At 46.5% G+C, this 8,083-nt stretch overlaps 1 long non-coding RNA gene across 1 annotated transcript; it reads left to right on the forward strand.

The window, feature by feature from the left end:
* Window positions 1-1,131: 1,131 nt before the first annotated feature.
* On the forward strand, window positions 1,132-5,003 carry LOC308465172. The gene is made up of 2 exons (XR_013980316.1): window positions 1,132-4,645; window positions 4,787-5,003. It is a non-coding gene; the product is annotated as an uncharacterized lncRNA (long non-coding RNA).
* The last annotated feature ends 3,080 nt before the right edge of the window (window positions 5,004-8,083 follow it).

Consider the following 8,083-nt stretch of genomic DNA (forward strand, 5'->3'; position numbering starts at 1 on the left):
CAAGTGTCCCTTATTTGAAGGGACAGTCCCTTATTCCAGCACCATGTCCCGCTGCTGTCCCTTATTGGTGGATGTCCCTTAAATGATGTCCCTTAAATTTCAAAGGAAGCAGCTCCTCTCCCTCCCTCCCTGCCGGCCAGGGAGGAGGGAGGCTCCAACTGTGTTGCTTGGCTGTGTTGCTCACCCAATAAGAAGTCTAAGAACGACTGGGGGGTGAAGCTTGCATGCCTTGTGTGTGGCTAGTTAATGCAAGCTGAGGGGTTTTTTGAATGCTGGACGCCATTTTGTTGCACGTGCTGCTGCAAACTTTGCAGTGCAAAGCCAGGCCGGGGAGCCATCTTAAGTTGAGGCTGCATAGGCCTTGTGGTGCATGTGATTCAGATTCTATTCAGTTGAACCTCTGGTTACAAAGTTGGTTGGACAGTGTTCTCGAAGATACCAGCATGAGTTTGACCAGACTGCAGGAGGACAGGAAGACTGGAGTGCCTGGAACAGGTGAGGCTGCAGGTCCCTTATTTTGGCTGCTGGTCCCTTATTTTCAAATCTGTAAGTTGACAGCTATGGCCCCCCAGGCAGATTTTTCGGCCTGAGGAGAGAGGGAATTGTTTGCAAAACAGCAATCTTACCCCCTTCCCGCCCAGGGGAAAAAGAAAAGATATCCAGGTAGCCCCACAAGTTTAATTTTTTTGCATTTCTCCTCCCTGAGTATATGCTGCCTGGACACATTTTTCTTATATGTTTCCGCAAACGAAAGGGACTAGTAACTTTGGGGTTTTTTCTTAAATTAAAGCTGCCAATTCAGGAGAGGGCCTAATGGAGCTTAAGAGGTTGTTTTGTGTATGCCTGGCATAGCTTCTTCTTTCGCTTCTCTTTTTGGTGTACCCTGGGCAGATGGCATTGTGGCTGCTTAACTCTCCCACCCCACCCTGAAATTATGTTTTGCAATAAGGAGCAATCCCTCCCTTTCTTTTTCTGCCTGCTCCCTGCTGCTCACAAACAGTGCCTTGCTTGTTTCCTGAACCTAAACCTTCCCTGGGCGAACAGCCCGGAAATCACTGCTTTTTAAGCAATCGGCGTGACGTTCAGGTACCAGCTCAGCAAAGCGTCTGGTCCGATGCCACCAAGGTAAACAGATTTCTCATAACCCTGTGCCTAGCAAAGAACTTCAAAGGCCAGTGAGTGCCAGCCCTAGGAAACTGCTGCCCTCAGCAAGTTCGATGCTACTCATTTTGGACTCTGTCTGAATCAAGGTTTTCTTTCCACATAAATGCACTACATGCGTTAAATCAGCAGGGCAAAGGTAGGACGATGGCACGGCTGCCAATTTGTTCCTTTCTTAACCACTGCTGTGCATAGCTTGTGTACATTTGTGTAGATACATTGCTGTATTGTACCACTTGAGCTTCAGGGCCTTTGGACCCCACACTTGTTTACAAATTCTCTCTACTTCTGGTGCATGAGGAGCTGTATCCAGTATATGAAAATAGCAAGCTCCTTCTCTTAAGTGTGTGTCTGTAAATAGGCACTCAGAAGTGCAAAGCATTAGCAAGCTTGCAGGAGCCCCAGGGTTTGTAGAAATCTGAAAATTATTTGGGGGGACTGACCCCAAGGGGGTGAAATCCCCAAATACAACAAGGGTGTTCTCACGCTACACTGACTGATAACCGCCCTTTCTGGGCTCCACAAAGGGCTTGGCATATTCAATAGGCATGGCATGCTAACTGTTGAGAGGGTCAGGTGGAGGGGGGGGGAAACAAGGCGAAGGAACGTAATGGAGTATTTGTAAAAGGGCATGGCCGGCACACACTGAACATGAGCCCACTCCACCTTGCAACATTGCTTTTGCATGGCCCTGCCATTTGCATCATCTGCCAATTTAGGCATCTGCTGATGTTAAGTTTTAATCCGAAAAAGCTTGGGCCACCATAAAACTGTTTATACTTTTAAAGGGCTGCAAAAGTCTCCATTTTGAAGGTTAATTTTATTCCCGTCTGCTGCTTTGGTAGCCCCTCAGGCCGCAAAGACATTTATAAATGTGTTAAATGGATTCCATGAATAAAATTAACAGGCTAGCATAACAGCCTCCCAGGGGATAATGAAAGGAAAGACATTTTTTTAAGGCTTAGCTTATTGATTTTTAGAACGAGTGACTTTTTGAGACACTCCAGGAATATTTGAGCCGCACCCTTGCCGTTGCATGTTGATTTCTTGATGCCCCACTCCCTGCACAGAAGAGGTACGGTCACCCTTCTAAATCAGGACTCTGCCAATTCATCCTGCCACCACAGGAAGAGAGCGAGGCCACAGTGCAGAAGGGAAAGGGGTGTTTGGTGACGATAACACTTGCAGTCTAGGAGCGTTTCCGGGTAGTCTAAGAAACCAAAAACTCTCTACAGTTTTGAAACCGGCGGTGAAAATCAGGGCCATTTTGAAATTGGTGGCTAAAATCAGGATCCATTTCAATGGCTCAGTCGGCCATCAAACTGGTGTCCAGAATTCTATCCAAATATGGGGGGTTGCTCCTTGGTTTCGGGAACCGTTGTGCCAAATGCGGTTATGATATCTTGGGTGGTGTCTCATAAAGAAGCCACGTTCCAAAATTATATAGGTAAAGGTAAAGGGACCCCTGACCATTAGGTCCAGTTGTGACCGACTGGGGTTGCGGCGCTCATCTCGCTTTATTGGCTGAGGGAGCCGGTGTACAGCTTCCGGGTCATGTGGCCAGCATGACTAAGCCGCTTCTGGCGAACCAGAGCAGCACACAGAAACGCTGTTTACCTTCCCACCGGAGTGGTACCTATTTATCTACTTGCACTTTGACTTGCTTTCGAACTGCTAGCGGACTAATAATTGAATCCCCTGGTAAAATACGGCCTTTTCAAATGTGTGCGTTGTTTGGGGCCCAGTTTTCCTTTTGTCTCTTTCTTCCTGGCGTAGCTGGCTGTGCTGGCCCGTGAGAAAGAAAGAGAGGAAGAAAAGAGTTGAGCAATCTTGAGGGAAGAGGGGGGCCTGCGGCAGGTTCGCAGCACAGGAGAAGGAGGGCTGGTGGTGAAACCCCCGGTCCAGGCAGCTGCTTCCCTCCATCTTCCAGTTCTCCTTTTCGGTCCCTCCTCACCGATAAACAGCTCCAGAGGAAGTGCGTGCCCCGCGTAGGGACAGAGGAAGTGAAATCCCATGGGGCGTTTGAATGCCCCCTTTTCTGGTCTCGAGGCCAACTGCCTTGTCTCCTCATGTTACACCTGCCCCATAAATTTGCAGACCCTCCAAGTGTCCCTATTTTCCAGGGACGTCCCTGATTTGGAGAAGCCATCCCAGTTTCTAACTTGATCCCGGAATGTCCTGCTTTTCCTTGTTGTTGTTTAGTCGTTTAGTCGTGTCCGACTCTTCGTGCCCCATGGACCAGAGCACACCAAGCACTCCTGTCTTCCACTGCCTCCCGCAGTTTGGTCAAACTCATGCTGGTAGCTTCACGAACACTATCCAACCATCTCGTCCTCTGTCATCCCCTTCTCCTTGTGCCCTCCATCTTTCCCAATATCAGGGTCTTTTCCAGGGAGTCTTCTCTTCTCATGAGGTGGCCAAAGCATTGGAGCCTCAGCTTCACAATCTGTCCTTCCAGTGAGCACTCAGGGCTGATTTCCTTCAAAATGGAGAGGTTTGATCTTCTTGCAGTCCTTAGGACGTCCCTATTTCCTTTGGAGAAATGTTGGAAGATAGGGCATTATCCGACCCCTGAGCCGTCTGAAGGCAATCCTGTATAGGGAAGTTTTTAAAAACGTTTAATGTTTTATTATGTTTTCATAGACAGTGGTACCACTGGTTGCGAACTGGATCTGTTCTGGAGCCCCGTTCGCAACCTGAGCAGAACACAACCTGCATCTGCGCATGCGTGGGTCGCAATTCACCGCGTCTGTGCATGCGCGTGACATCATTTTGCCTGTCTGCGAGCGACGAAACCCGGAAGTAACCAGTTCCATTACTTGCAGGTCACCATGGGACGCAACCTGAAAAGATTTAACTTGAAGCAAACGTAACGAGGTATGACTGTACAGTGGTGCCTCGGTTTTCGAATGTAATCCATTCCAGAAGACGGTTCAACTTCCGAAACGTTTGGAAACCGAGGGGCAAAGGGCGGTCTGCAAATTCAATACATAAAATTGAACTCAGCGGAAGACGTTTGACTTCCGAGGCGCTTTCGAAAACGGAAGCATTTACTTCCAGGTTTTCGGCGTTTGAGTTCTGAAACGTTCGTCAACGGAGACGTTCGAAAATCGAGGTACCACTGTACAGTGGTGCCTCGCAAGATGAAATTAATTCGTTCCGCGAGTTTTGTCGTCTTGCGATTTTTTTCGTCTTGCGAAGCACGGTGTCGGGAAAGTTTTGGAAAAGCTTCAAAAATCACCAAAGTCTTTAAAAACCTCAAAAAAGGCTACCACATCGCGTTCTATGAGTTGCTCCTCGAAGTCAAGTCGCAACTGTATTAACGATGTTAAGAAAAAGTAAACAAACTTGCAAGACGTTTCCGTCTTGCGAAGCAAGCCCATAGGGAAAATCGTCTTGCGAAGCGGCTCAAAAAACGGAAAACCCTTTCGTCTAGCGAGTTTTTCGTCTTGCGAGGCATTCGTCTTGCGGGGCACCACTGTATGTTGGAAGCTGCGCAGAGTGCCTGGGGCAACCCAGTAAACTGTAAAATTATCATTATGGAATGGGGCGTCCCTATTTTCATTGGAGAAATGTTGGAGGGCATGCATTTGAAGCACTCTTATACCACTCTCAACAGCCATAGTTGCTTCCCCCGCAGTAATCACCCAAACTGTAGTTTCCGAAGGGTGCTGGGAACTATAGCACCATGAGGGGCTTTAATATATATTTTTAAAGAAGTCATGTGCTTTAAATGTGCATCAGGTGTGCTTTTAATATATGCCATTGATAAATAGGGTTAGGAACTGAGCTTTAAAAATCACTCAGCACATGGAAGAGAGGCGTTTATATAATTTACAATGCAGATTGATAGGCAGGAAACCCCTGTTTTATTATTCTCTTTTTTTCCTCCTCTTTTTCTGTATTTTTGCCTTATTTTGGAAAAGTAAGTGCTTTGGACACGACACAAAAGCGCACAAATCTGTTTTAAGTTATTGGTGAAAGTGCAAATCAAAACCTATCTACCTAGTCCAATGTAAGATTGCATCATTATGTATTGCTAAAACATATTACTTGTATCATACCCTCCGAAGACCCAGTTTTTTATATAAAAAAAGAATATGTATTTTGTCTAAAGCTTAAAAGTTTTGCAAATGGTTTATGACTGATTTTGTAATAGAAAACCAATAAAAATTGAATTAAAAAAACAAAGCAAACACCTTTGCATTTTTGTTTAGACCTGTGTTTTCATCTGTTTCTAGCGTATGGTTGGTTTAATTTTTTTTTTCTAAATAGCTGCTTGCGTTGATAATTGTTCTATTATTTTTGTAAACCACTTTGAGGTTTGTTTCCCCCCTGTGAGAACAGGATGCTGGACTTGATAAACCTTTGGCCTGATCCTGCAACCTCTTCTTGCATTATTATGATCCATTAGCATGAGCACTGGCTTGCGCCTGCGATTAAACAGACCAATGTCACGTGATGTCGCCGCTAGATATGGAAGGGCCTCAGTACCCGGCTTAAAAACTTTGCGGGGGCCCGAGTGCCTCCACCCCCAATAGCTGGTACAGTGGTACCTCGGGTTACATACGCTTCAAGTTACATACGCTTCAGGTTACAGACTCCGCTAACCCAGAAATAGTGCTTCAGGTTAAGAACTTTGCTTCAGGATGAGAACAGAAATCGTGCGGTGGCAGCGGGAGGCCCCATTAGCTAAAGTGGTGCTTCAGATTAAGAACAGTTTCAAGTTAAGAACGGGCCTCCGGAACGAATTAAGTACTTAACCCGAGGTACCACTGTACATAAGATTATTTTCTCTTTTTTATGTTAAATAATTTTTATTAATTTTCAGTTACAAAAATCCAATATGTGCCATATTATATTAACACCAATAGCAGTACCAATTCAAATACAAATCAGTTACATAGCCAATTACAGTGGTACCTTGATTTGCCTGTTTTGGATTACAAACATGTCAAACCTGGAAGTGCGTGTCCCGATTTGCAACCTTGTTTTGGATTACAACCGGTTTTTTGGGGGGGGGGATTACGAACAATTTTTGGGGGGGGAGGCCCCATTGGCGAAAGCACGCCTTGGGTTACAAACTGTTTGGTTTACAAATGGACCTCCGGAATGGATTACGGTTGTAAACCAAGGTACCACTGTATAAATTTTGTGTGGCTTCCCACGTGCTGTACTTCAAAGTCCGATTCCTTTTTATTCTGACTCCAGACCGTTGCTGAAACCAAATACAATCCATTATTGATAAAACCCCTTATACCACAGCTACAAAAATTAACTTCAGTTCACATTAACACATATCATAATTTGTAAATTCGCAAGGTTATTTTCACTGTGCTTTGGCTGTGCTCCCTTCCTTTGAGGTTTTTTTCATACAATCAAGGGCTGTGGGTGCATACTTTTAAGATGTATTTTAGAAAGAAAGAAAGAAAAAAAGAAAGAAAGAAAGAAAGAAAAGTTTGACAAACAACACCCAAGGCAGGTTTGCACCTCTAAAATCTCATATTCTCCCTGAGTTTTCGTCCAGGTGCAACTTCCTGGCAAAAAGACATAGGGGATCCCTCGCTGAAATCTGGTACCACCTGGCTGTGGTTTTCCTGTGACAGAATCACCCTCTGAGGCAGGGAAATCCCCAGACCCCTCATTTTCAACCTGGCTGACTCAACTTTCGAGTTGAGCGAGATAAGCAGGGACTTTTTTTCAGCCTCTCTGTCTCTGCCTCTCTGCGAAGCTACACGGCCGGCCATCTATTAATAGGTGGAACAACCGGAAGTGCCATCGCAGGTGCGTAAATTCTTCCTACTGATTTTGACGCTGGCCCACTCTTCTGCAAGCGAGGGAGCGGAAATGTCAAACCGCGCAACCCACCACCAAAAGCGGAATGGAAAAGCAGCAGTGGAGAATGAAATAGGTGGAAAAAAACAATCTCTGCAGGAGAGGAAACCTGAGGCGATGTTGATATCGGTCCAGGACCGGCCTTGATGGCGGTTGGTCCAAAATATGAAGAGGGCCTCGTTGGCTGATCTGGTTCTCAAGCGGCCGCCCTGGTTTGCTCGCATAATTCAAAACTCACGTGGCAGAAGGTTAAGTCATGTCCGCAGCAGACATTCAAAGCTTGTGGCCTCCCGCAAAGAATTGGGGAGATGCTTTATACTGAGTCAGACCTACTGGTATTTCTGCACACTGACTGGCAGAGGCTGTCCAGAGTTTCAGACAGAGGGTCTCTCGCAGCTCCTACCTGGGGACTTTACATGCATAGGTAAAAGGGTGGCGCTGTGGGTTAAACCACAGAGCCTAGGGCTCTAGGGATCAGAAGGTCGGTGGTTTGAATCCCCACGACGGGGTGAGCTCCCGTTGCTCAGTCCCTGCTCCTGCCAACCTAGCAGTTCGAAAGCACGCCAGTGCAAGTAGATAAATAGGTACTGCTCTGGCGGGAAGGTAAAAGGTGTTTCCATGCGCTGCTCTGGTTCGCCAGAAGCAGCTTAGTCATGCTGGCCACATGACCCGGAAGCTGTACGCCGGTTCCCTTGGCCAATAAAGTGAGATGAGTGCCACAACCCCAGAGTCGTTCGCAACAGGACCTAATGGTCAGGGGTCCCTTTACCTTTATGCCCTTGTAATTCCCAGCAGCTGGCATTCAGAAGCATTGCCACCTCTGACTGTAGCCTTTGGTAACTTGATCTTTCACGCATTTGTCTAAACCTACTGTACATAAGAAGAGAGCCCCGCCGATTCAAGCCAATGGCCTGTCTAGTCCAACATCCTCTTCTCACAGTGGCTCAGTGGGAAACCCGAAAGGTAGCACATGAGACTCTTAATGTCAGGGTCATGGGTTCAAATCCCACACTGGGCAGAAAGATTCCTGCCTTGCCGGGGGTTGGACTAGATGATCCTCATGGTCCCTTCCAACTCTGTGATTCTG

The sequence above is a fragment of the Podarcis pityusensis genome (assembly GCF_964106645.2).
Source record: "Podarcis pityusensis genome assembly, chromosome: 16".
Lineage (NCBI taxonomy): Eukaryota > Metazoa > Chordata > Lepidosauria > Squamata > Lacertidae > Podarcis > Podarcis pityusensis.